Source organism: Miscanthus floridulus, chromosome 1 (genome assembly GCF_019320115.1).
Source record: "Miscanthus floridulus cultivar M001 chromosome 1, ASM1932011v1, whole genome shotgun sequence".
Taxonomy (NCBI): Eukaryota; Viridiplantae; Streptophyta; class Magnoliopsida; order Poales; family Poaceae; genus Miscanthus; species Miscanthus floridulus.
In genome coordinates this window covers 126090029-126115505 of record NC_089580.1, presented here as the reverse complement: position 1 = coordinate 126115505, position 25477 = coordinate 126090029, and the positions used below count along the sequence as shown (strand labels likewise).

Here is a 25477-nt window from a genome sequence, read left to right as displayed (position 1 = left end):
TTTTCTAAAGGAGACTTGGTCTAGAAAGTGAAATTGCTGATCGGGTCAAAAGACAACAAGTACAACAAATGGTCACCTAATTGGGAAGGACCTTATCGGATTAAGCGTTGTGCGCTTGGCAAGGCTTATATTTTGGAAACGCTAAGATGAGAGGAAGAATTTGGCAAAGCAATCAATGGGAAATATCTAAAGAAGTATTATCCTAGCATTTGGATCAATACTTGACAACTGATTTGTTCGGTCGTCGGCTCTAATAGTCAATACCAGAAGGGTATCGTCTCTAGAATAAAAAAATAAACCTAAAAGGGTAGAAGCCGATACAATATGTATCGCCTACAAGAGCAAAGCAAACATGGATATATTGATGCATGGAATATGAAGTACGAAGCAAAAGAAAAGTCACTTAAAACGAAGGAATTGTTTGTTGATATCGTCTATTACAAGCTACAGGATGGAAAACACTTTGTTTATTATATCATTGGCCTGAGAAGTAAGGGCTACAAAGTTGGCAGCACCAAAGAAATCCTCGACCAGGCGCTCATGATCCCTAGGGTGTGCCGCGGCTGAAAAACCATGGGGAAGAAGCCGAAGCTCGTGACCAGAACAAGCTTGCGCAGCAGCCAACGCCATGGCAGCACCATGATGAATGCCATGCGAAGTGACCTCCCTAACATGGTTCGAGATGTCATACAGGCAAACCACTGGGACGGCGCCTCTGGCATTGACAAATCCCGCCACGTACTCCATGGCTGATCGGAGGCTTTCCTGCTGAGCTGACAAATCTAAAAAGATTCAAAGGGGAGATGATCAGGATCTTGAGGATAAAATTGAGAGGAGACAAAAGTTATGATGGACATATCACCCATGATTCTAGCCTCAGCCTTGGCCAACCTATCCTCCACCAAATCGGCCTTAGGAGGTAATCGGCATCGGACCATGGCCAGAGCCGATTCTACGAGGGAGAGACAGTCGGTGAGATTCTGGCCATGCCTATCGATGGAGGTGAGCAGGTCATCATTGTCAATCCACCTCCTCGGATAGCAGGGGACCTGGTGGCGAGGTGTTGATGAAGAGAACCCCAAAGGCTGAACAGAGTCGGCCCTATGCCTCGAGGCAGTGAGGGGATCACGAGTTGCATCCTCCTGGTGACGAAGGCACTGGTGTGATGACACAGCTCTATTGAGAGCCTCCTTAGCAGACCTCTTGCTGTTCTCCATGATCTCACACCTATGGGAAAGCAGAAATCGCACTAAAGACATGAAAGGTTTGAGACAAAGCGGGTTGTTTTTTGATCCACAACCGTGTCCCGTATATATAGCCCGGTAAGGTGAGAAGATAGATTTCGCCGAGGCTATGGAATTAAAGTCAGATACAGAAATGGATTGACACTCTAGAAATTTAGGGAACGGATAGCGAAGAGATAATAGATTCGGACTTATTGCTTCCCATAATCACAATATATTATGGGACAGATACGAAAAGTTTACATTGACCAGCGATCAACCCACCAAGGCTTGTTTGGATTAAAGGGAGTCCGGATCCCCACAAGGCCAAAGGTCATCATGAACTGAGTCACATCGGCCCATTGATAAAATTATGCCAGGAGAAGGGGAAAGGATGCCTGCTTAAACAGATGCCCAGCTAATTTCTCGATGACTAGGAAACTGTGGGAAAGAAGTCTGTGGCTTTCCCGATGGGCATTTGATGGAGTGAACAAGGGAAAGGTGTCCATACATTTTAGCCCTTGCAAACACTAGAATAGCTCTACGAGCATGGAGAGAAGACTCAGGTGATATCACAAGAATTCTTCTAACCGTAGTAGCTGATCCTCTTGCTCGACAAGGTGCTAAGATGAGCAACATAATCACCCTATGCACAAGAATTCTTCTAATCACTCGAGATCTTCATGGCAAAAAGATAGACCATGGAGGGTCCGGTGGAGTTAGAGGCACTCGAGGAAGTAGATAGAAGAGAAACATAGCTGAATTATTGAATTGCTCTTGCCAGAGTCGGATAGACATTTTATAGTTGGCCTGGAAAGATGGATCCAAGCACCCATGAAGCAATGATGCTCTCATAAAAGTTTTGAAGCATGGGCTCATAAGCTGACATAGACGGTGACAAACAGTAGACCCCAGATCAAGATTCTCTACCCATGACAGCAGGACCTATCGGGGGTACAGACGTGATAATTTTGGAATAAAATTATTTTTATCCCAAAATTAGGGGGCATGTGTTTACACCATAATTTGGAAGAAGGATTGCAGGAACTCGAAAGCTCCCAAGATCATGTCATCAAGGAATCAATTGCATAAAGGTCAGTATCAACTGATTCAAATGCAGCACTAGAATCAGCTCTCTTCAGATAGCGCCAGCAGATAACTATAAAAGCTACAATCGACGCCAGGAAAAACATGTTGGACTCTACAAAAAGGGAAAGATTAGGGTCCAAGTTATCTTAAATTAGGAATGTTTTCTCTTAGGCCAAAAATTATAATGAGTCGTGCTTAAGTAGGATTCATACGTAGGTTCAGGGAATAAATATTGGACCCCGACTATTATAAAGGACACACAATCAATTAAATACAAGTCATTTACTTTTTTTGGCTCCGACCACCCCTTAGGAGTAGGAGTAGAGTAGATCTCAACGAGTTCTTCAGCGAGCAGGGCTGCATCGGTCTGGCCGACCTCTGGCTTATCTATAAGTACCGTCATGGCTTATACTTCTATTAATATGGCTGCATCGATCCGGTCGACCTCCACTGCAACTCTGGTAAAAGCTAGTTATTAACTCTTGTCTAGTTCAAGTATGGCTGCATTGATCCGGTCGACCTCCACTGCTTGAACTAGATTAAGGTCAAGTTATTAGCTCTATTTAAGGGTGGTGTCCTTCGGGTAGATTCATTAAGTTACCAATCTTGCTGATGTGTCTCATTGTTATTAGTTTACAACAATATCAATCCGCCCGGTCGAGATTGAATTAGATCGGCCTTATATCTTTTTAGTCCGTCGTTCGCTTTACCACAACACGATATTTCTTACTCTGAATGATGGGTTATGCTTTATCGGCTATTTTTACTTTGATCTTGATCGTGCATAGTACGTGGTTGAGGCATGAATAATCTTGAAGAGATTTGCTGGCTAGTTGAATCTAGTTTATAGTTCACCATTATGGCTGTAACGATCCTGTCGATCCCCACTGATGGCACTGTAGATTGGGGGATGCTAGTTAGTAGATCTGTTCCTAGTTAGGCGTGACCTTAGCTGTTTGCTATGCTTGCATCAGCTAAATAGCCGATCGCCTGTGCGTTAACGCCTACGGTGTGCGTCTATGATTCTGTTAAGCGTGAATAGATCTGTGTGCTTTGAGGACTTGATTCGTTGTCTTTTTCACGGCTGCATCAATCTGGTCGAACCCCACCGTTAGGGATAGCGGGTTGAGTCTAAGGAGTCCACGGGTTTGTTCGTGTGAAATAGTCGATTGTTCACACATCATTGTCCTTCTCACCTAAATCGGTTATTTTAGCCGATTCATCCGAGCCTTCACGTATAGCTTGTCTTTTAGAAAGCCTGTTGAAGTATGGATGTGTTTGTAGATTTTTTGGTTTTAGTTTGTTACTATCATCATAGCTACCATCGATCCAGTCGAACCTCACTGTTGGTGGTAACAAATTATATTCAGAGTGTTTGTAGACCCGTTCATATTAGATAGTCGATTTGTTCATGTGCTATATCTTGTCTTGATTAGATTTATTGGCTTAATAGTTTACACTAGCAATATCTGTCTAGCATATGATCTTGTTTACATATATGTACAGTACCTATCAACATAAAATTAATCGCTACCCATGAACTTTACAGTTCGTAACAGCCGATTTCTGTGCGGATCAGCTATTTAGTCGCCTTTCGCGTCTGGCTGCTCCCAATGCAGCACACTTGGAACTATCTAGGCACAAACCGACATGTTCCACTTTAAATTACTAATAAACTTTCTCTCTTTGTCAATTATAGGGTCAAATTGACTGGCACGTCTCGGGAGGAGTATGCAAGATCGATCATCCCTGCGTTGAAGCCAGGCGGATCTCCAGCTCCATTGAGCAAACCCTTCCAACTTGCTTGTGTGCCTGGCACGAGATGAATTTTCATGCTGACACTATTGAAAGGTCCTAAATGGCTAGAGGGGTGAATAAATTAATTAAAAATCTACAAATTCACAAGAGCGAATTGTTAGACAACAATAAGGTGATATAGTAGTTTTGCTCTAGCTCTACATAGGTGAAATGCAAGCCACCTACCGCAAGTTAGACAACAACAAGTTAACTAGCTAAGTTGCTACTACTACAACTAGTGAGCTAGTGAAGAAACTAATTATTACAACCAATTACAACTAGCAAAACTAGCAACAATCTCTACACAAGATAAGAACTAATAATGTAAAGAGCAAGTGTAGGAGTGATATACCAAGCCAGCAAGAGACAAATCAGCCACAAGAATACCAAGTAGACACAATGATTTAACCCCGAGGTTCAATTGCTTGCCGGCAATCTACGTCCTCATTGTGAAGACACACTCACTTGGTGGCTCACGTGCTAATAGGAATCACACGCTTAGCCCAACACTTGGGCGTCGTCAGAACCAACACAAGAGAGGATACTCAGTGTCACAAGAAATCCACTAGAATTGCCTTTTGCGAATCTCCCGTAGGGAAGGCACAAGAACCCCTCACAAATCACCAATTAGAGCTAGAGACAAATCACCAACATATATTTATAGAGGCCCTAAGCCTCAAGGAGCCATTGGCCACCATTACTGTAGCTATCTTGGGAGCATCATACATTGCACTGTTCACACTGGACAAAAGTCTGTAGTGTCCGATGTATCGCTCGATGACACGTGAACTAGCTGATTGAATAGAGCTATTGGCGCCCAGCAGCTAGCACCGTGCCTTGTTCTCCGATGTCACATCGAACAAAATGTCACTTAGTGTCCGATGCGTTCTAGAGAGCATCTAGAGCTGCTCAAAACACATCGGACATGTCCGATGGTTCACATCGGACAAAGCCCCAATGTTCGATGCACAAGTGAAACATGAGCCGCTTGTGTGAACAATGACATCAGGCACTCCTTAGTCACATCGAACAGATGATGTCATTTGTCCAATGTCTTCGCAGAAAGTTGTCCAAAGAATTATTTCGCGAGACAGAGAGTGCCCAAAACACATCAGACACAAACTTGTTTGTCCAATGTCTATAGTGACATCGTCCAATGCACTCTACTGTCGCTCGAGCACCAAGGGTTAGCCATCGGGTGCAATGACCATTTGTCTGATGATGCCAACGCCAACAGCATCCGATGTACCCAAAGCTACTCCAAACCTTCCAACACTTCAACCGTCGTGCAAATGTGTTAACTCCACAATGTTTTCCAACACTTGTGTATGTGAGTTAGAATTTTTCACAAATATTTTCAAGGGTTGTTAACACTCACTAGGTCCTAATGCAAACGCATGGAGTTAGTTCACCTAGTGGCACTAGATAATCATATTCACCATGAGAGTTCCCCTCTTAATAGTATGGCTATCTATCCTAAACCTAGTCATGCACTGTATTGCATCTTGACCGACAAAACAAAATGGTCCTAGCATTTATACCCTTGCCTTGACCAACATTTTGTTTTTCTCTTTCTTCTTTTCCAAGTTGGAGCACTTGATCACCATCTTTTGGCCATCTCCATCACTTGAGTGCCATCTAGCTCCATCACTTGGACATGGACCAACCAATCTCATAATCACACTTAGACATAGGGTTAGTCCAATAGGTTTCATCAATTAGACAAAATCAAACTAGGGCTTTCAGCTATCAATGCAATTTATGACTTTGTGGTTGAGAAGGGTTTGATTTAATACTATTTAGAGTCCCAAAATATTAATTTATGTTATCGATTTTGAAATTTAAAATTTAAACAATCTCGGATGTTAGACATGGTCTATACCAAAGTTCTAGTTATCAATATAGTCTAGAACTTTGTCCTTGAAAAGTTGTTTAGAGTTCCAAATATGTGTTTTAAGAACTTATATTTTCAAATTCAAAATTTAGAAATTTCAAACTATCTAGAATGTTTATTTGGTTAATACCGAAGTTGTTGAGGCTAACCTATTTTATGAGTTTGTTGTTGATAAGTTTTCTATATGAAGTTATTTAGATTGTCAAATATTTGGTTTACATTCACATAATTTGATATTTAAATTTTTGAATTTTTCAAACAATATTGGACGGAGACACATCCTAGACCAAAGATGTATTGTTTGAGTAGATTTAAAACCTTATAATCAAAACTTTTTTCATTTAAGTTCATTTAATAGCTAAAATATTCAATACAAGATTATAAAATGTTTATACACAACGATAGCATCCTATATATAATCATAAATGAGTGTGTAGTATAGTAATATGGAGGTGTTCTGTAAGTTGAAGGTTGAGGATTCAAGCCTTGAGAAACATCTATTCTCATTTTTGGGGGTTTTATGTTTGTTGTAATCGACATGGTGGACCAACAAATACGTAGCATGATGGACCTGACAAGGTAGGCCTACAATTACACATGGCACTAGTTTAGACCATTTTTATAATTTTTTGAAGTTGCTTAAAAATAATATATAAATTTTCTACATGAAGTTGAATGAAGAAAAACTTTATATTAAAATTATAGCTATCCACGCAATCAATGACATTTTAGTTGAAAAGATTTTGATTTGAAACCATTTGGCATCTCAAATATTGTTTTAAGTTCACATATTTGAAAATTTTAAGTTTTCAAACAACCTTGAATGTTCATGTGGTTCATACTAAATTTAGAGGCCAACCTAGTCCCATTATTCTGTTGTTGATAAGTTTTTATTTGAAGTTGCTTGGAGTCTCGAATATTTATTTAAATTCATATATTTTGAGATTCAAGTTTTTGATATTTCCAAACAATCTCGTATCGAGACACATGGTATACCAAAGTTGTACTACTAATTTAAAACTTTTATAGCTGAAACATTTTTTATCTGAGTTCATTTAGTAGTCAAAATATCCAATATAATATTACAAAATGCTCATACAAAAAGATAGCGTCATATATATATACATACTCAAAAGTGAGTGTGGTTGCGAGACATTGTGTGAGCTAAACATTGTGATTTAAGTCTTGACAGACACTTAATTTTTTTGTGTTATTTGAGTTTTCTAGAAACCATTATTAAGAAAGATGGACATTTTAACACTTTTGTCTTGCTAAATGGATTAATGACGAACATGTGTTCATTATAGTTCGAAAATAGAGCGTCACATATGAGTGATTGGTTTAGTGTCGAAGTCGTGTTTGTTACCGTTCGAAAATAAAGCATCATAGATATGCGAGTGGTGTGTGTGATCTGTGATGATACCATGTGATGTTCAATGACAATATTTGTGGTGACATCATAGTTCATCGCAAATAGTCAGCACCCAAGGCCCATCAACAATGATCCATGGTGAAACCAAAAAATTTATCATAACTATGCACTATTTTGTGACATGATTTTGATTTGTTTGTAAAAATTCATCACAGATATGCGCATTTCTACTATGATAAGTGTGCTTCCTTTCGATGAACTATGGCTAGTGTACCTTGAGTCTAAAGTTATTTGCTTTTTTGTTAAATTGAGGAAACTTTTATGAATAAGTAGGTTTATGTGTAACATGGACACTAATTAAGTACATTCACATTTCAATCTATAGACACCTATATTTAGTAATATCATTGCATGGATATATTCCTTTCGAAGATAAAAATAATTATTCCACTTATTGTATTTGTACTATTGGATTGTGGGCTCGTTGAACCCATGGTGAAATGAAAGTGCAAATATATGTGGATAAAATGCGGATAAAATGGTTTTTAAATATTTAAGATACTAAGTTACCGAGGTTAACTCTAATTCTTGCTCTTTATGTCAACTAATTATTATGAGCACTTATAGCCTTTGATAGAAAGACCATGAGTGGATTGCGGCTGATCAACAAAGAGTCATCTATGGCGCAATCAAAAACATTTCTTACCAAATTAGTGAGTGAAATCTATCCTGCATGCATACATAAATCATGAAGGTATGAAGAAAACATGCAATTCATATCTTCTTAGGTCATTTGAAACAGCTTCTTAAGAAAACAGGGAAGACGAAACCAACCACACACTGACCTAGTTGTATACTCCCAATTAACAAAATTACTTACACTGACATTCATTTGGTACATCTGTACCAAATAAAACTATTAAGTACCATATCACAAGAAAAGATATGCATATATTACAAGATTCGAAATGTTCGTGATCATTTATGTTGCAGTAACTCATCAAGATATTTGAATAGATAAATATATATATCACACGTGTGAGATGAAGCATTGCAATCATTAGACTTCCCAATGACGATGTAGTCAACTAATAGTAGCTAAACCAGATGCTGGTATCACTCTATCCTGTGTGCCTAGGAACGACTTCAGTGGCAGTATGGCCATGCATGACCACACATGTCACCCCGTCAATGGCTACATACATGGGTGCACATGGGTCTGCCTTGAAACCTCACCTCCACAACCAAACTAGACTGCACTAGTGTTCTCTACCTTTTCTACTCTCAAGTTTGTGCTCTGCATAGGAAAGCTATTGGCGTTGGCAAGTTGACAATGTGTATATGGAGCTTATAGCAAATTTCTAGCACTAAATATTAATGCATTTGAGAAAAAAAGTCACACAAGTAGAGATATACTATATATATTGAGTGTATAATATTCTTTGACTTTGTTATCAAAATCTCAATTTTGCCTTCATATCAAAGTAAATTATCCAATTAATCAAAATTAGGACAAAAAGATTCACTTGAAGCCTATAAATACTAGCCTTGGTGTTTGCCAATCTCCACAACCCAACAACCCTCGTTTTTAGCTGAAACTACCAATTGTTGCGTAGTACTCAACCACATGGATCCCAAGTTCAAGGGAGAGTGGAGTGCCTCTGAGATCAAGATGGTGAAATCTCTCATTGCATGGGACAACGCCAACAATAATTTTGCTAGTGATATGAACAAGAAGCACAATCAAATTGTGGATGAGCTCCAAGCTATGTTGCCTAACAAGGAGAAGCATCAAGTAATCAACTTGTATGTTGATGTCATGGTGGAGATGAGGCAAACATTGTAGAGTGGCAACCAGCCATTGGAAGCAAGTAGCAACCTCATGAATCAACCCTTTGGGGTGTTTCTGGGGGATCCATCTATGGGCAACATGGAAGCATTTGATGGTTACCAAAAAGTAGAGATGTCCGACATGAGGAATGTGAAGGGGACTCCATGGAGGAAGCCTACTCCTCGAAAGGAGAGCCAACACACTAGGAGGTTTTGGACCGCAGACGAGCATAGGTTAGTTATTTGGTATGTCCTTAAAGCATCTCATATAGATTTTTAATGCTTGTCATATGAAGTTTTAGTACCCTTATTAAGCATTGGTTATGAGGTATTATTATGATGAAGTGCTTATATATTATTTATCTTTTACTAATCTTGAATATATATGGAAATGAAATCTAAATTTCTATCTAATTAGTTCACTTCAAACTCTACCTCATTGTAGGCAATTCCTCCGTGGTCTACATGTGAACAGTCGCGGAAATTGGAAGAACATCTCTTGGCACTTTGTTACCAACAAGACACCAGTGCAGGTTTCTAGCCATGCCCAAAAGTACTTCCTTAGGAAAGAAAATGGCACCAAGAAGCAATGTTATAGCATCAATGACATTGGACTTTATGATTTTGAGCCCTTGTCAGAGACAAATGCTTCTGCCTGGGTGGGTGTCACACCCAATTTTAAGGATAAAATTGAATGCACAAAACTCGTGTGTGCCCATGAATCAATCACACACACAAGCTGACAAATTACAATAGTATCATCATGGTGTCTCATACATCAGAGTTATAACAAAACTTAGTCTTATACATCACAGCGGAATAACAAAAAGATAATAAACTCTCATGGCCGTCATCACAGGGAAGGTCAACTGGTTGACCACAAGCCTAATAATCCTCCGGGAAATCCTCATACCCGTTGTCATCTGTTACCCATCCGGGATTTTTATCCAAGTAAAGAAAATAAACAAGTGTATGTACATTCCGTACTTAGCAAGCTAACATGGGGTTATGAAGCTCAAAAAGGATAGACTCTGGTTTACTGCAGTTAGCATTTTTAATAGGTCAAACTTTTATTCTCAAGTATAATCATGTTATGCTTAAGCTCCCATTTAATTCCCATAAGAACAAATATCAAGGTCAGGTGTACCATATATCATCGTTGAACAACTTTAAATGATCATCAACAATTAAACAATTATTCTGTGAGTTTTCCGGGCCGCTCATAACCGTGAGCACGGCTGTTATAACGGTTTGTTACCCTCTGCAGAGGTGGTGCACATTCACCGCGAGTCATGATCCCCATATGCCCGGGTTAATTACTCCCATATCACTACCAAGGTGAGCGGGCAGGGTACACTATGAAGCCATTTCATAGGTTTCCCTAACAAGTTAGGGCCGCTAGGCTTCCTTGGCAGGCAGATGTAGAAACCCCCCTTTCCTATGGCACAAATCCATCGCGGCTATACACATAGGAACAGAGGCAGCCCTATACCCAAAGTGGCAAGCCCCATTTGCACCAAAAAGGTAACCTCTAACCAGCTAGGAAAGGTCCTATTACTAAGCTAAAGTCAGAGCCATATGACTCTCCCAGTTGCATTGTCAGTCCCAGCTTTTATCGACAGATAAGTCCTTATGGAGGACCGAGAGCAACATGAACAAAGGTCATTTGCACTTTCGCCCTATGGAACAGTTGTTATAATTCATATTACTCACTTTGTTCCAAAGTATCATTCATCAATATGTATATCAAGTTTAGTTAGAGCACTAGCAATCTACCCATATGCATTTAACCCATAGGAGACAAGGAATAGGATAACAATCACTAGGATGTCCTTACGGGTATCAAAATTAGACACATGCAAATGAGTAATTGCTTAAAGTGAAATAGGACATCAAGGAAGGCCCATGTTATACTTGCCTTGGTTCACAAACTCATGCTGGTCCTGCTGGTCATCGAAGAGTTCTTGGTCTCCCATGTTTTCCTCACTGTCTGAACGCAACCAACACGGCAACATACAACATTCCAAAAGCATTTATGCAAAGTAAACATTCCTATCATTAGAACAGTACACCAACAGTATTGAAATCAAGATAAAATGTTTGTAAAACTAATCTACGTTTCGCTACGATCACGTCAACGCGAAGTTCACGAAAAACGGAGCTAAAATGTGAAAGTTATGATTAAAACGGGTTTTCCAATAGTCCTATATTTAATTAAATCTTATCATGAAATTAAAAAGTTCCAAACTTGACTAACAGTAGCTCCAACACGTAGCTTATGAAATTATGAAGCTAACGTGATTTGAATGGATCAATTCGGAGCTAAAACGACAATTTTATAAGCGAAACAGTTCGAATGGCATTTCTGTAAATATTGAAAGCGTACTTTTGACTTAAACAGTGAAGTTTACGCTTTCCAAACGGGATTGCGCATTCGGGGAATTACGCCTTGGACTGCGGGTTCAATTCGGTGAAACTAGGAGGGCTCTTTAGCAAATCTACCCGCGAAGGGGTATCTTCTATTCCTAGCCGTTGATCACGCAAGGGACGACTAGGATCGGCCTGGGGGCTTCGGCCGGCCGGAACAGTAACACCGGCGAGGCTAGCCATGGCCGGCGGCAAAGATCACGCCGGCGAGCTCAGTTACGGGGGCTAGGGTCCGCCAAATGGGAAACTGAGGGCACCCGAGAGCTCGGTGGGGGAGAAGGGGGTCGCGCACAGGTCGAGAAGACGGCCGAAGGGGAAAGCCGGGGCGCGGGTGCCATGGCCGGCGGCATGGAGCTCACGGCGCTCGCGGATTGGGCGCTATAAGCCACGAAACGTGAAATGAACTGCATGGGGAGAGAGAGGGGACCACGGTGAAGCTCACAGCGGGGAAAGATGGAGTCGACGGTGGCTCGAGGAAGACGGCGACGCGGACGGCGGACGGCAATCCTCGGAGCTCCTCCATGCGGCAGTTGCGGCCGAGAATGAGGCGAAAATGGAGTGGGGGCAGCATGCGGCATGCTAGGGGGGCTCGGCTCCTATTTGTAGCGGCCGAGGAGTTGGGAGGATGCTCCCACGACGCGCGTCATGGCAGCGGTTGCTGCAGCGCCAGGCGCGGGCGGTTGCCGAGCCACGTGGTGAAGACGGCGCCGACAAGCAGGCCCGGGCAGTCAGCGGCTGGGCGCGGGCGGTTGCCTGGTGCGGGCGACGCCGAAGCGCGCGGTTGCTGGGCTGGGCGCGGCAGTTGCTGGGCCACGCGTAGCTGGGCCAGCGCGGAGCGCGCGGCTGGGCTGGCGACAGGCGCTGGGCCGCGGGAGGGAGCTAGGCCAGCGGAAAGAAGAAAAGCCAGCGGGCCAAATCTGAGGAAGGGAGGGAAAGGAAGGAATTTCCTTTTTCTTTTTATAAATAAAATTTTCAAACTCATTTTCAAAAGGTTTTTAAAATCTTTTAGCATTTGAACAAAACCACCCGTCACAGAAATAAATATGCAATAGCATGAATGCATCAACATGTTTCTATTCTTGTATTTTCTTTTAATTTCATAAAAGAAATATTATTTCTTAATTTGAATTGCACATATAATTGCATATTTAAATCAAATTTACTATTTTAAAAAGAATTCAAATTTTAGGGTGTTACAATTCTACCCCCCCTTAAGATGAATCTCGTCCTCGAGATTCGGGTGATTGCTTACTCAAACAGTTGGGGATAAGTCTTTCTCAGATCTTCTTCTCTTTCCCAAGTAGCCTCATCCTCTGTATAACGATTCCACTGTACCTTGCACATCTTTACTGTTCGGCTTCTCGTAACTCTTTCGGCAGTTTCCAAGATCTTTATCGGATACTCTTCATAAGTAAGATCTTCCTTGACAACAAGTTCTTCTAAAGGAATTTGTTCTTCTGGTACCCTCAGACACTTTTTCAATTGGGAAACATGGAACACATCGTGCACACCGGACAAGCTCTCAGGCAATTCCAACTGATAAGCTACTTCTCCATGTCTTTCTAGGATCTTAAAAGGTCCTATATACCTTGGGGCTAACTTTCCCTTCATATTGAATCTTCTCACACTTCTCATTGGTGACACTTTCAGGTACACATAATCTCCAATCTCGAAAGTCAGCTCTCTTCTACGGGTATCAGCGTAACTCTTCTGTCGAGACTGAGCTACTCTCAAATTGTCTCTAATCATTCTCACTTGTTCTTCCGCGTCTCTAAGGACATCAGGACCAAACACTTGGGTTTCTCTAGTCTGATTCCAGAACAAAGGCGTTCTACACTTACGTCCATACAACGCCTCGAAAGGTGCCATCTTGAGGCTCTTTTGATAACTGTTGTTGTATGAGAACTCTGCGTAAGGTAGACTCTTATCCCAACTATCACCATACTGAAGTGCACAGGCTCTCAACATATCTTCCAAAATCTAGTTGATCCTTTTAGTCTGTCCATCAGTTTGCGGGTGGTAAGCAGATCTGAAATTCAACTTTGTTCCTAAAGATCTATGTACTTTATGCCAGAATTTCGATGTAAATTGGGTGCCTCTATCCGACACAATTTTCTTGGGAACACCATGTAAGCACACTATTCGTTCCATGTATAACTCTGCTAATCTTGCACCATTATATGTAGTCTTGACTGGTAAAAAGTGGGCGACCTTGGTGAGTTGATCCACTATTACCCATATTGAATCATAACCTCTTTGAGTGCGGGGTAATCCTACAATAAAATCCATGCCAACTTCTTCCCATTTCCATTTAGGGATCTTCATTGGTTGTAGTAACCCTGCAGGTCTTTGATGCTCAGCTTTCACTCTTTGACAAGTGTCACACAAAGCCACATATTCTGCCACATCTCTCTTCAAACCATACCACCAATACTTTTCTTTGAGATCCAAGTACATCTTGGTACTCCCGGGATGTATAGAATAAGCAGACTCATGGGCCTCTTGCAGAATTGCATCTCGGATAGCTTTCACTTCCGGTACACATATCCTTTTTCCGAACCAAAGAGTTCCATTCTCATCCATTCTGAATCCGGGTGCCTTTCCAAGTACTACATTCCCTGCTATCTCTTTAAGTTTTTCATCCTCCAATTGACCTTTGCGTATCTCCTGCTCCAATGTAGGCTCTATCACCAATTCCATTGCATTAGTGACCAGGCTCAAGTTGAGATACTCCATTTCAGCACACAACTCTGCTGACATAGATGTTGTCTGAATTCCATTAGCATAGCTCTTTCTGCTAAGTGCATCAGCTACGACGTTTGCCTTTCCCGGGTGATAATGCACTTCCAAATCATAGTCTTTGATCAATTCCAACCAACGACGTTGTCTTAGATTCAGATCTGATTGGGTGAAGATATACTTCAAACTCTTATGATCAGTATAGATATCACTCTTATGTCCAATCAGATAATGTCTCTAGATCTTCAAAGCATGAACCACAGCTGCCAATTCCAAGTCATGAGTAGGATAATTCAACTCATGCTTCCTTAGTTGCCTAGATGCATATGCAACCACTCTTCCTTCTTGCATAAGCACACATCCAAGACCCAAACGGGATGCATCACAATATATAGAGAAGTTCTTGTTTAAATTGGGCAAAATTAATACTGGAGCTGTAGTCAATCTCTTCTTTAGCTCTTCAAAGTTTGCCTGGCATTTATCCGACCATACATACTTAGCATTCTTTTCCAACAAAGCTGTCATAGGCTTGGCTAGCTTGGAAAAGCCTTCAATGAACCTTCGGTAATAACCAGCCAATCCCAAAAAGCTACGAATCTCACTTACAGCAGTTGGTGGTTTCCAATTCAGTACATCTTGCACTTTGCCTAGATCCACTGCTATCCCACCATTGGAGACAACATGACCCAGAAAAGAGACTTCCTTTAACCAAAACTCACACTTGCTCCGCTTAGCGTACAACTTATGCTCTCTAAGCTTTTGCAAGACCATCCTTATGTGTTCCGCATGTTCTTCTTCAGTCTTGGAGAATATTAGTATGTCATCTATGAATACTACCACAAATTTATCCAGAAACTCCATGAACACCTTGTTCATCAAATACATGAAGTATGCAGGTGCATTGGTCAATCCAAATGACATAATGGTGTACTCATATAATCCATACCGTGTAGTGAATGCTGTCTTGGGTATATCCGAGTTCTGAATCTTAAGCTGATGATAACCAGATCGGAGATCAATCTTGGAGAACACATGAGCTCCTCTCAACTGATCAAACAAATCATCTATCCTAGGCAAAGGGTATTTATTCTTGATGGTAACCTCATTAAGTGAGCGGTAATCCACACACATCCGTTGACTACCATCCTTCTTATCCACAAAGATCACAGGTGCCCCCCATGGGGAAGAACTGGGGTGTATGAAACCTTTTTCTTGCAACTCTTTTAGTTGTTTCTTAAGCTCTTCTAATTCATTAACTCCCATTCTATATGGACGTTTAGCTATTGGTGCAGTTCCAGGTTATAATTCAATAATGAATTCAATGTCTCGGTCAGGTGGCATACCTGGCAAGTCATTGGGGAAGACATCCGGAAATTCCTCCACAACACGATCTTGTTCATTGATTTCACCATCTAGCTGATTCACTGTGGCTGTAGGCTGAGCTTGCACTACTACTTCTACACAGATTCTATCCCCATTGAGTGATGTCACAACCACAGATTTCTCCTGACACTGAATCACTGCCCGGTGTTGTTTCATCCAATCCATCCCCAGGATAAGGTCAATTCCCGCTGTTCTCAACACAATAGGCTTCACCTTGAAGTCTACCCCCCTTAAGGAAATGCTAGTTGAGGGGCTCCAATAAGAAGCGGGCATACTACCTCCCGGGGAATTCACTAGTATTGGGTTTTTCATGGCACACAAAGGTACGCTATGCATTCTAACAAAAGCTTGGGAGATAAAAGAATGCGAAGCACCAGAATCAAAAAGTACGGTAGCAGAAATAGAGTTGACACTGAACGTACCCAACATGACCTCAGGTGTCTCCTGAGCTGCATCAGATGACACATAGTGTAACACCCCAGGTGTTTAGCTTCCACATTTGCACTGCATTTCATGAACACGAGCATCATGCATCCATTCATGAACTTATATCACATGGAACATAATTTCGAAACATTGCAACGTGTTGTATATTCATGTGTGTTGTTCTTTTATGAAATGTAAAGTGTGCAACACTTAAGTGCAACATGTGCCACTCACTTAGTGAAACAAGGTTAGTTAGTGCTATGCAACCCAATCATGAAACAAGTGAAACATGACTATGAAACAGTTGTAACATTCATGTGTTTTTCAGTGTTTCCGTACATACCTTGCTTGATACTTGTGTGACCAATGTGTGGTGTGGTTAATAATCATCCTAAGTAACTTAGTTACACCTAGAATGTCATTAGGAACAATGTTCATGTGGATCATTTTGCCTAATTAGGTTTCCAAGTCATGGTTGACCAATTTGGAACCCTAGAGCTCCTGTGTTTGACTGTTTAAAATGTGTAGCTTAGGATGTTTGCATGTCTGAGCAACCTAAAGCAAAGTTGTAGAGAATTTAATAAGGAACAAACTTTGTTTAGAAGCCAAGTCATGAAAAAGTGCACAACATGCTCCAAAAGGACCCACAAGTCAGATTTATGGTTGGATTCAACACTTAGAATTTTTCTAAGTATGAAACTGAGTTTTCAGTTTCATGAACTGGACTTTGGCTTGACTTTACTCTGTATTCGTTGAGAATTAGTCCTTGGCACTTAAATAGAAATTGAAGATGGAAGTACAGGCTACAACTTTCATGTTCATTGTTTCCTCTATGGCATCACGGTTTAGGAGTTAATCGGTGTTAAAATTCGCCTGTCAGTCGGGCTCGATGAACACTGAAACGAAAGTTTCAGTTCGGTCATGGCTGACCGGCAACAGAGGTCGTCCGCCGCATGGCGCCGTGCATCACCGCTGGCCTGATCGGCCAGGCCACGTCGGGCCTGAGAGCGCCAGCACAAACCGCAGCACGCCACCGAGAGCCCCCCCTGTGCCTCAGTTCATTTCTTCGCTTCCTTCCTTCTCCTCCGCAGCCGTAGCAGCGGAACCACCGCTCCCCATTGCCGCCGCGAGCTTCGGCAAGCTCCCGCGCACTCACCACCGTGAAAACGCGCACTACACCTTCACCGAAGCTCCGCCGTGACCCCCTCTTGCTCGTTGTCATCTCCGCGCGGTCATTCGACCTCAGGTGAGGCCGCTGTCGGCGTTCCCGCACCGTCGCGCCCTCGCCGGAGATGGCGCTCACCGTGGCCAGCGCACCCCTGCACCCTTCTTCTACCCCTATCCCTCGTCTCGTCTTCCCCAGCTCGCATAGTCGCTCCAGTGAAGATGCTACCTTCCAGGTCGGTCCAGTCCGGCCAGAACGCGGCCGCGCGCCGCCGTGCGCCATGGCCGAGCCGCCGAGCTCTGTGGCCGGAGTACCTCTAGGTCGATTGAGGTTAAGTTAAGTAGGTCAATCGATGCGGGTGGTAGTGGTGGTCACGCCGGTGAAGTCGATTTCGCCGGAGGGGCCACCGCCGGTGAGCTGCGCCGTCTTCCGCGCCGTCGCAGCCGTGTCCTCTGTTTCGTCTCGCTGACCGGTGGGGTCGGTTGTCAGCCGGGTCCCACACGTCAGTGGCTAGGGATTTTTAAGGATAGTTCAAAAATACAGTTTTGATTGCTTATTTGATATTTTTGTATCTCCTGTTTTGTAGATCCAAATTGAGTACTTCCAATTTTGTTAGACTCTCTGTGAGGTCTAGTATTTAAGAAAAATATGTCTTGAGCACTTTATGAAGAAATTTTGGATGAATTAAATAGGAACTTGAAATGTGTTTTTGAATGCATGCAAACTTGTTTAAATCATATCTTGAGTTTCTGTGATCCAAAAATTATGAAATTTTGTGGGTAAGCTAGTATTGTATAGTAGAAGCTCTGGTTAAAATTTGAGAGTCATTGCATGTGTAGTTTTTAAGTTATAGATTTTCCTTTTATCATTGGTAGATACTTGGGTAAATTTTAGTAAATTAATTATGAATCCTATGGACATGAAACTTGGTAGGTAGTATCTTGGTACCTTATAGATGCTAGGAAAAATATGAAATCTGTTGCTTGACACTTTTCACTAGGGTTTCCTAATTATGCCATTTTAAGCCATTCTGTCTTACCATTTTTGTGTAGGCTGTCGTACTTACTAAAATGGTGTGAAATTTTTATGGTAGTCTACTTGGACCATGTAGGGTCTACTGTAATTTTTGTAGATTTAATGGTGTAGCTTTCATATATGTTTACTATTTCCACTAATTAATTAAATAAATTAAGAAAGGTAGTAAAAGAAATGTTTTGGTGATGAACACTTTACTTTCTGGTGTTCTTGTGATATGTGTGATATATCAGTAAAGTTAGTTTTGTCCAATTAAGTGTTTATATCATAAGTTAGTAATTAATTGTTTGCATTATGTCCCTCTGGACAGATCTGGGGACTTTGAAAGGTTCCCCATGATATTTTGGTTTTCTGTGATTGAGTTGAATACAAGAGTTGTAGATAATCTATGTAGCTAGCTCCTGTCAAAATTTGAGGGCAATTGGCCTAGTAGTTTAGAAACTACAGCTGTTTAAAGTTAGGTTGCAGTTTTTGCTGATTCTCTGCCTTGTGAGGATAGACTTCGGTTGATTGATGAATTCGACCTGGTAAAGGTTTGAATCATGCTTTGAGTTCTGAAAATGTATTATAGACAATTTTATAAGCTTTTCAGGTTGTCTTGTTGCATATCATTTGGATTTATAAATCTTCAGTTATGACTAGTTTACTGCGCCGCTACATAGCATTCATTTTGCTGAAATACAAATGCTTGAGTGTATGCTTGTGCAATGTTCTCATTGATTGTTTAGGGGTTAGCCTAACTTAAGAATATGCTTAGGTGCAGGTGCTAGGTCATTAACGGAAGATGAGCAATTATACCTTAGGTTGTATAAACGTGGTAAGTGAAAGTGATTTGAATAGGGCTTAAGTTGGAATATGCAAACTACAGCGAACATGTGCATTCCCCGAGCATCCCCGACATTCATACATGTGCATCCATGATATTTATCTTGCGCATTCATGAAATAGGTGTGCCGGAGGGAGTGACGTTGCTGGAGTTCGAGGGAGCCAACCAGGAGGAGGAACCCGAGGTGCAGGAAGCCGACGAAGCAGTCGCCGCGGAGGAATTGCCCGAGTGCCCTGACCACCAGCCTTCCTCGTTCCTGAAAGGCAAGCCCCGGAGCATATTAAGCCTCCTATGTTTTCACAAATACATTGAGTATCTTTTATTGTTGATGATGCATTAAGTATAGGAATTGGTTGGAACCAATTGCTGCATTATATATCCTTCCTTGTCCAGATATCGCACTAAAATCCCATTTAAGTCCAGGACGGGTTAAATGCTTAGCCACGCTTAGTGCGGTAGAAGTCAGGTGATTTCCTGTCACCTACGAGCTTTAGGATGAGGTGGATCACGGTTGGCTATATTTGCTATCGTGGAAAAGAACCATGTAAATAATGAATTAAGACTGGGCGGGGTCTTGTGTAGGTTTGAACATAGTGACTCCGTCTGAGTCGTTTAAGGACCGATACGCTGTACGTCCTCATGTCATGTTGAACGCAGCCTAACACTTAGCTGGCCGGATAAGTCGTTCCGACCACGAAGCCTAGTAGCTCGATTCAGGCCGGGAACGCGAGCAGTGGCGGCACTCTGGAGGTAGTAAGGATGTGCGGAGAGCCATTGGCATAAGTCCAAGGCGGGTTAGAGTCCCGAACAACCTTGGCAGAGTGGTTCTCTGAGAATGCCGATCTGTTCGGACCCGCGACTCCTGAATTGTACCAAAGGTGACTTGTTGCGACCCTGACGGGGGAAGCAGGGTTTGTGTTTAGGAATACCCCTCCAGCTGGATAGGAATCGATTCGAATCGCCGTCTCTCCCGGATAGTGAGAACTTGACTGAGCAGCGGCAACGTAGATTCAATTAATTTAACGATATGGTTAAAGGGATGATGATAAAGTTGCCACAATGAATACCCGATATGGTTATTAATGTTTGCACCCTAATAAAATGATTGCTTAGTACAGGTGCTAATATAGATGACAGGTTAATGGCTAAAAAGTTACTGCTAGTTTAGGTTAAGAGTTGATCATACTACTTGTGCTTTTCTGCAAAAAGAAAGTGTCAGCCAGCTCCACTACATTAAGCTATGCATAATCCTTGGTGTCATTTGTTTGGTTTTCGACGGGTAAGTCTAGCTGAGTACATTCCCGTACTCAGGGTTTATTCCCTCTTGTTGCAGATGACCTCCTATATCAGGGATTCTGCAAGTATTGTCTCCACCCGGCGGGTGATGAGGACTAGATCATGGGCATGATCTCCCTTCTCTTATCTGAATGCTTTTGCGGTCTGTGATCAGCGAACCAGTATGTGTATTTGAACTCGGTGTGTGAGTTAAACTATTTGCTTCCGCATGTTTTACAAGACTTGTTTTGTAATAACAATGACTCTGTGATGATGTAATCTATTTGCAAACATCTGTGAAATGTTGTAACGTACGATATGTTATGTTGGATTACTGTGATCTTGGTTGTATGCAAGTTGGTTTGAAATCCTTCGAGATTTTGGTTGACTACCGGGTTTATATGGGCTCAAGTTCGAGAATTTGATCGTTCCGGCGATTGTTTTTGTACTTGTGCTCTTATAAATTGGTCGGTTCCGTGACAGCTGGTATCAGAGCTAGATTCAACATTAAACATGTCTTACGGCTATTTAAAACAAAAGTTTTTGTTGTTAAAAGGGTTTTCAAACTTATAGTTATATATAAGTGTTCAAAAATCAAAATTTTTATGGTATACTGGTGATCACATCCCTTATAGCCCACTTAAGGACTTCTAGGTGGCTTATATATAATTACTAACTGGGGGAATTGATTGTTTCTATTTCGTCGTCCATGCGGCGTGATATTGCATGGGTGCCATTCGTTGAATGGTAATGTATGGATCAATTGCCTCTACGCTAAGGTAAGTGTGAGTTGAGAGAGCATGACCGTCCAACCGTCGGTCTAGGGGAGAGCTAGTTGTGGTTACTGGAGTATTTACATGTTGCATACATGTATATATGAAAGTACTTAATTGTGGGTACATTTGTCGGGTAGTTTGGATGCCGAAGTATATATATCGGGGGATGTATATATGGAAAGTATCTTAATACTGTTTGTGTAATTAGCATTATATCTTGTTGGGTTGGGCTGCAATGAAGTTTTTCTGCAGGTACGCTAACAACGCACCGTGTAGATCGACTAGTTATCGCTAATTGAGAGAACATATGTATGCCACCGTATATTCCGCTAAAGCTTAAATTTTCTTAGGTTTGTGAGGACGTACGGAATGAGCATGCATCATATTCACTCATGACATTCATATTGCATTACTCCCTCCCTTATAATTGCTTAACCCAAGTATAAGGTGAAATCTCTCGGCAAGAAGTTAGAAGGAGAGGAATACCCAGAAGAAGTCCAAGGTGTCTCCAATGTGGACAGTAATCACTTCGACGAGTAGTTTGTTAGCAAGTCTCACGAGTTAAGCTTTTGCAGTCATACTTGTGAAGTACCTCAATTCGCGCCCTTCGGGATGCGTATCGTAATGGAAGTTTAGAACTTGTCATGTTGGAATGCACTGCGTATGGCGCTAGTAATCTACTTGATGATGTGGTGATTGGGGAATGAATTATTGCCTCTGTTTATTGTATGAAGCTTTCATTCTCATCAGTAAATTCAGTTTGGCGCGATTATATTGATTCTTCTCCAATGTGCTGACATCATCAATAATTACTGGTTGCGCATTGTGCAGATGCCTCGTACTCGTTCCACCGGTGCGAGTGATGATGATGATCTTCCGCCACCACCACCCACACCCACGGAACTAATAGCAATGCTTGCGGAAGGACAGCGCACTATGGCCGAGGCCCTCCGTACGATCGCGAATCGTGATGGCCGTGGTCCACGCCAAGGACCGGATCCAAATCAGTACAGTGATTTCAAGGATTTTCTTGACACGAAACCCCCAATCTTCAAGGAGGCTGAGGAGCCTCTACAAGCGGATGAGTGGTTGAATACTCTCGAGCAGAAGTTCCGTCTGCTCCGCTTGACTGAGGTGCTAAAAACTGAGTACGCATCGCACCAACTTCATGGGCCTGCTGGCATTTGGTGGAGTCATCATCGGTCCACTATGCCTGCTAATGCCCAAATCACATGGGATCAGTTCAAGTCTGCTTTCAGGGGAAATTACATTCCTCCTGGTCTTATGGCGATCAAACATACAGAGTTCATGAAGCTGACTCAGGGAAACACGAGCCTGAACGAATACCTGCAAGCTTTCAACAACCTTGCAAGGTATGCTATCGAGTTTGTGGACACAGATGCCAAGAAGATTGCAAGCTTCAAGCGGGGACTTAGCCCCAAACTGATGAAGACCATGGGAAATTGCAAGTGCGCTCATTTTAATGAGTTTGTGAGCGATGCTTTATCGCAAGAGAACAACAATGCTGTGTACGCTGCTTCAAAAAGTCGTAAGAGGGCCTATGAGGCGGGTGCCTCACAATCTAAGGCTCCCGTCGCACAAAGGGCTCCATTCCGTCCTCCAGCGTCAGCCGCCAAGTTTTGCCCCCCGCTGAAGAAGAATCCCGCCAAGACTGGGTTTCGCAAGGCATTTACAGTTGCTCTTCCCAAGGGCACTACCAGTCAGGGCAGTTCCAGAGCTCCACCAAGCAACATGCCGTGCTGGAATTGCAATAAGACAGGCCACTGGGCAAGGGAATGCCCTTACCCTAAGAAGAATAATTACCAGGGCGGTCGTCAAGGACAAGTGAACCACACTAATATCACTGAGATCCCTTCAGGAGAGGTAGTGACTGCCGGTAAGTTTCTGATTGACCAACACCCCGCAGTTGTACTATTTGATTCAGGTGCTTCGCATTCCTTCATTAGTCCATCATTTGCATCCAAGTTTATGCTGAAAACATATACTGTTGAGGGTGAGAGTTATTGTATTAGGGCTGCCAGTGGTATTATCCCAACCAAGCTGGTAGTTGGGGACGTACAATTTGAGATAGAGGGGCGAAGTTATCAGGTTGATTTGGTAGTTTTACCGGGGCTAGGTATCGATGTGATATTGGGAATGAACTGGATGAGCCGTCATGGAGTGCTTATTGATACGTCGACTAGAGTAGTCATGCTCAGAGATCCTGGTAATCAGGAGGGTTTTCTAGTACAGTTACCCAAGGACATCAATCTTTCTTGCACGACCAATGCGGTGCAAGCAAAGTCTCTGGCAGATATCCCTGTCGTGTGTGACTTTCCGGATGTTTTTCCCGATGATTTGCCTGGATTGCCCCCGGATCGAGAAGTAGAATTCAAAATAGAGTTGCTTCCTGGTACAGCTCCCATATCTAGAAGGCCATATAGAATGCCTCCCAATGAACTAGCTGAACTCAAGACTCAGTTGAATGAACTACTATAGAAAGGCCTTATCCGCCCTAGTTCATCTCCGTGGGGGTGCCCAGCCATCTTTGTGAAGAAGAAGGATCAGTCTCTACGCATGTGTGTAGATTATAGACCCTTGAATGCAGTTACAATTAAGAATAAGTACCCTCTGCCACGCATAGATATCTTGTTTGATCAGCTATCTAAAGCAAAAGTCTTTTCTAAGATTGATTTGAGATCTGGGTATCATCAAATCAAAATTCGGCCTGAGGATGTCCCAAAAACTGCATTCTCTACAAGATATGGTCTGTATGAATACCTTGTTATGTCTTTTGGATTGACCAATGCCCCCGCACATTTTTCGTATCTGATGAATTCAGTGTTTATGCCTGAGTTGGACAAATTTGTGGTGGTATTCATAGATGATATCCTGGTCTATTCTGAGAATGAAGAAGATCATGTTGAACATTTGCGAGTGGTTCTTACTAGATTGCGAGAACACCAGCTGTATGCAAAGTTCAGCAAATGTGAATTTTGGCTTCGTGAGGTACCTTTTCTTGGACACGTGTTGACCGATGGTGGAATTATGGTTGATCCCACCAAGGTGCAAGAAGTACTGAACTGGAAGGCTCCCATCTCGGTGCACGAGGTTCGGAGTTTTCTGGGTTTGGCTGGCTATTATCGTCGCTTCATCCCGGATTTCTCTGAAATAGCCAAGCCTATGACTCGATTGCTGCAAAAAGACATGAAGTTTGTCTGGACTCCTGAGTGTGACGCGGCTTTCCATACCCTGCGAACTCTTCTAACATCGGCTCCAGTTTTGGCGCAACCGGATATCGAGAAACCTTTTGATGTGTTCTGTGATGCATCAGGTATTGGGTTAGGAGGTGTTCTTATGCAAGAGGGTAGAGTCATCGCTTATACCTCTCGCCAACTTCGGAAGCATGAAGTGAATTATCCAACGCATGACTTGGAACTCGCTGCTGTTGTTCATGCTTTGAAGGCCTAGAGACATTATCTGCTTGGCAATGTGTGCAACATCTACACTGATCACAAAAGCCTCAAGTACATCTTCACTCAACCAGAGTTAAATATGCGTCAGCGAAGATGGCTCGAGTTGATTAAGGATTATAACCTTCAAGTGCACTATCACCCTGGCAAGGCAAACGTCGTCGCGGATGCCTTAAGCAGAAAGTCTCATTGCCACTCGTTGATTGAGAGTGATGTCCATTTGTCAAAGCTTCTTCATCCTGCAGTCCTACACAACCTCACTGTCAGTTGTACTCTATAGAGTCGGATTATCGAGCTACAGAAGACAGATGTAGGTGTGTTTCACATCAAGCGCAAGATGAAAGAGCAAGAAACCAAACATTTTCGAGTCGATGAGGAAGGCGTGTTATGGTTCAAGGATAGGTTGGTAGTTCCGAAGGATAGAGAGCTCAGAAACCAAATCATATCCGAAGCTCATTCCTCCAAACTATCTATTCATCCTGGTAGTAGTAAAATGTATCATGATTTAAAACCACGATTTTGGTGGACCAAAATGAAGAAAGAGATAGCCGCTTATGTGGCTAGGTGTGACACTTGTTGTCGGGTTAAGGCTGTACACATGAAAGCTGGATTACTTCAGCCACTCTCTATTCCAGGTTGGAAATGGGAAGAGATAAGTATGGATTTTATAGTTGGACTCCCTACCACTCAGAGGAATTTTAACTCAATTTGGGTAATTGTGGACCGACTGACCAAGTCGGCACACTT

The 25477-nt window shown here is 42.3% G+C and overlaps 1 pseudogene; it reads left to right on the top strand.

Annotated features, from left to right (window-relative positions):
• The first annotated feature begins 9002 nt into the window (after positions 1–9002).
• The window catches only part of LOC136492957 (transcription factor DIVARICATA-like), a 28319-nt pseudogene continuing 11844 nt past the window's right edge, over positions 9003–25477 (top strand).